Here is a 4,531-nt window from a genome sequence, read left to right as displayed (position 1 = left end):
AAAGCACTTATGACCCCTACGCCTGGTCTCCATGCATGCCCCGGTTCTTACATAACCGGAGAGGGTATTCGGACACACTCCGGACTATCGGGTCCAGAGGTTGAAGCGAAAAGGTCTGCAATGACAAACGATCTACAATCTGGCTAGAAGGCATTTTACATGTCATTTTCAATTACATAGTCAAATTGACTGATTGTATTCCTCTTCAATACCATCTAATAGGCTGTCTAGTTTACAGTCCCGCTAGGAATACTTTGCGGCCAACTCTACTTGGCCGTACACTAAGCTCACAGGGATCTCCTTCCCATCGGGCCCCACTGGTCCGACCTCGGCCATGTGGTTTGGGTCAGCCTTCGTGTGCCGCGTCTTCACCATGGCCCAGGCCTCCCTGGCGCCTTGACGACACGCCGATATCTTCCATAGTCAGAAGCGCCGCCGTGCTCCCTGAAGCCTCTCTGCAATCTCTCCAACGCCTTCGGGTAGGGAGATGGATGGCCACAAGGCCAGGGTGACGCCTCTCATCACCCGCCGAACTCGTTCGTGCAGTTGCAGCAGCTCGGGAAGTAGGTCACCGTTGAATCGGGCATTTCCCCTGCAGGACGACCTATGAGCATACCTACAGACATATTTCTGTTAGTCGACTTCCTCACCGAACTCTTCTTCTCAAAAAGCTCGCTCAAGCACTTACTATAAATGCCGCCACGAAGCCGCCGATTCTCCTTAACGGAGTCAGACAGCTGGGCTCGAACATCCTTTAGTTCCTCACCCAGTTGGGTGTTGGCATCTTGGAGATTATTTTTCTCTTGCCTCACCCTTGTAAGCACATTCTCGCCAGCCTTTAACCGGCGCAGGAGATGTTGCTTGTTCGGATCTAGTCCGGCGCCATCTGCAATATTATTGTCAGACTTATACACACGCCGCACTTCACAAATTACTTATCTTTCAAAGTATATATTACCGGAGGGGGTCTCTGTGGCTCCCCCTGTGGCGGTTAGTGCGGCCTCAAGCTGGGCCTTGCACTCTTCAAGCTCCTGAGACAGTCGGGTATTCTTTTCCGTAAGATCCTGCATAACAAATGATCCTTAAATCAGTTCTCCTAACTATTTTAAGTCTCGGGGGCTACTGGCATATATAACTGTCAAATCTCCTCACCCGTATGTCCTTTACATACTGCTCCGTGGCTCTGGCTAGACCATCTTGAGCGGCACAGAGGTGCGCGTCTCCCTAATTGAAGGCGTTCAATGCCTCTTGGGAGAAACATGCGTCACGAAGAACTGTCCGGCGGCGCCTGTGATTCATGGCACTCTCCACCTTGGAGTTGGTGGCGGACAATCTGTCGGCATCCTCTGTCGGAGGAGCATCCGACGCATGCCTCGTGTTCACCCCCGCTATCGGACCCGGCGTTGGAGCCTGGCTGGCGGAGGCTCGATTGGCCATCTCTCCGGACACAGTCCAGCAAGCGCTCTTTTTCCTGAAAGGAGCACCAGCGTTAATATGCCTTCCCACAATCAATCCCGGGAATATGGTGACACACCTTACCGTTGCGGCTGCATTTCAATCCGGACAACACTTCTTTTTAGCCTGCGTGGCCGTACTGCCCCTTGTTGGCTAGCCACCGCGGGCTCGGCCTCCCGCCTCGAAGGCACCCCCTGTGAAACACCATTGATATACGATGATAAAAAATAAGCATGGATGGGTCATTATCAAAGTACTGGGGCCTCGGTCTCAGTTACCTGTGAGGCTGGATGTATTCCAGGGTAATCAGCCGTAATGGCGACCAATGCATTATCGATGCTTAGTTGGTGAAATACCCCATCAATCAGCTCCACCAATATGTCGGGATCCTCTTGGGAAGCCGGATCGAGGGACTGTTCCGGATCCTCGAGTTGCAGAGGTGGGCTGTTTATATCTTTTACGGCCCGACGCAGTTCCTGCGTCGAACTCACAACGTGAGATATATAGCCATGGGAGTATGGATCGGATGTGCAAAAAAGGAGATGTTCGCTTACCCAGCTTCGAGGATTGTTCATAGAAAATCCGTTCAATGGACTGACGCAGAGAAAATCCTCGTCTTCCCCCTTGTACAGCGCGGAAAAGATCTTCACCAGATCGGCGACCGATCCCGGCCCCTTACGGCCGTGACGGGTGGCATCGTCCTCCACGTTGAAATCCCACATGGGGTGGCCCCTATACTGGAGCGGCTGCACCCCCCGCATGATGCATGTGGCCATGACACCGATCATGGTCAGTTCGGAATGAGCTAGCAACCTTATTCGGCTCATCAGGTAAAGGATGTCCCTGTCGCTGTCCCTCTGGGGCTCCGTGGACGCCAACTTAGGCGTTTCTTCAAGGGAGCATTACTAAACTCCGGGAGGCCGGTCCGAACGGGATCTGGTAGCGGGACGTCTTCTATATAAAACCATTCCGAAGGTCAGTCTTCGGACGCCTTCTTCGGGGTTCCGGATAGATATCCGGTCACGGTGATGCGCCATAGCTCGGCTCCGCCCACTTGATATATTGACCCCCCATGAGAACGGGGTACCAGGCAGAATAATCTCTTCCATAGCGCAAAATGAGCCTCGACGCCCAAAAACAGTTTGCAAAGGGCCACGAAGCCCGCGATGTGCATAAAGGAGGCAGGCGTAAGGTGGTGCAGCTGGTGGCCATAGAACTCCAGGAGCCCCCGGAGAAACGGATGTATTGGAAATCCGAGTCCTCTTATCAGATAGGAGACAAAGCATACCCGCTCTCCTTTAGAAGGATCGGGGACGCTCTCCGCTTGTTTTCCGCCCTTATAGGTGGCAAGTCTGGCTCGAACCAGAACCATGAAGGCTGGGGGAAGAAATCCCCTGGGTTGGAGCGTCGCTGGCTTGCTATGCGAGACTGAGCATCTCTCCCAATCCCCAGGTTGGGGGCTGGGAGCGCGAGAGGAGGAACCGCGTCGACTGTCCATGATAGAATGGATGTTTTGTCAAGAGGCGCTCCGATGAAAGCTTGCGAAGGGGGGATGATGTGATTCGGATCTAGATCCTCGTCTCTTTTTATAGGCAGCTCATTTGCACAGCTAGGGGGGAAAGTGTAAAAATACCCTGGCTTTTCGCATTTGTTGGACACGTGGGAGATGGACATTATTGGGCGTGGAAGCCAAGGAGCGCAACATTTATCAAAAGCCGGACACTATTCAACAAGTATATGGAATTTGGAGAAGAACCCGCCTCGCAATGCCGAAGACAATCTACGCGCCGGACCCGTCGTCATTGAAGCCTGGTTCGGGGGCTACTGAGGGAGTCCTGGATTAGGGGGTGTCCGGATAGCCGAACTATCACCGTTAGCCGGACTCCTGGACTATGAAGATACAAGATTGAAGACTTCATCCCATGTCTGGATGGGACTTTCCTTGGCGTGGAAGGCTAGCTTGGCGATACGGATATGTAGATCTCCTACCATTGTAACTGACTCTGTATAACCCTAACCCTCTCCGGTGTCTATATAAACCAGAGGGTTTTAGTCCGTAGGACGAACAACAATCATACCATAGGCTAGCTTCTAGGGTTTAGCCTCTCTGATCTCGTGGTAGATCAACTCTTGTACTACCCATATCATCAATATTAATCAAGCAGGAGTAGGGTTTTACCTCCATCGAGAGGGCCTGAACCTGGGTAAAAACATCGTGTCCCTTGTCTCTTGTTACCATCCGCCTAGACGCACAGTTCGGGACCCCCTACCCGAGATCCGCCGGTTTTGACACCGACACCGATCGATAAACCTCTCCAGCGATGCCTGCCTACAACATACACACACACCTTCAATCTCCTCCTTTATGTGTCCTTGCCTCGTGTCTCTCATATGGTCAGACACACGTGTAAACTCTCGCCCCTCTTTTCATCGATCTCACAACCCCACACTCCCCCCTATCTAGCTAGTAGTTGGGCCTCTCGCACCACCTCCTAGCTCCATTCTCTCTGTCTATCCGTCTCGCTGGGCCTTATTTGCCTCTAACAAATGGACATACACCGACCGATCTCTCGCTATACATATAGCTAGCTAGGTCCTTATAACTCGTTTTTACCCACACGTCGATCGATCTACCTCATTAGTTGTGTCTCTCCCTTCCTCCGACAAACAACAATTGATCTACCGATCTAGTTAGGTTTGCTTACCAAACACATGGTTCCCCTTCATCATCCATGGATGCGTCCCGACAGATCTATCACACACAGGCACACACAGAAACACATCCCCACTCTTATTGATAACATTGCAGTTCCACCCTCAGTTTGTCTAGTAGGCCTCTCCCAACATCTCCGAGAAGCAAGTCCATCACCCATCCAGCACTCTACCCCTCTCCCTCCCTCTCCCTCCCTCTCTCTCTCTGTCCCATCATATTTTCCCTCCTTCAGTTATGTATGGATGTCGACCGATCTCCCTCAAGACATAGTTGGGTCTCTCCTTCTCAACACATATACGAGTCATTCTACCTCTATAGTTAGGCCTCTGCCTACCCCTCCCCCCACCCCCCTCCCCCCACACA

Source organism: Triticum dicoccoides, chromosome 4B (genome assembly GCF_002162155.2).
Source record: "Triticum dicoccoides isolate Atlit2015 ecotype Zavitan chromosome 4B, WEW_v2.0, whole genome shotgun sequence".
NCBI classification, from domain to species: Eukaryota; Viridiplantae; Streptophyta; class Magnoliopsida; order Poales; family Poaceae; genus Triticum; species Triticum dicoccoides.
This window is presented reverse-complemented; position numbering follows the sequence as displayed.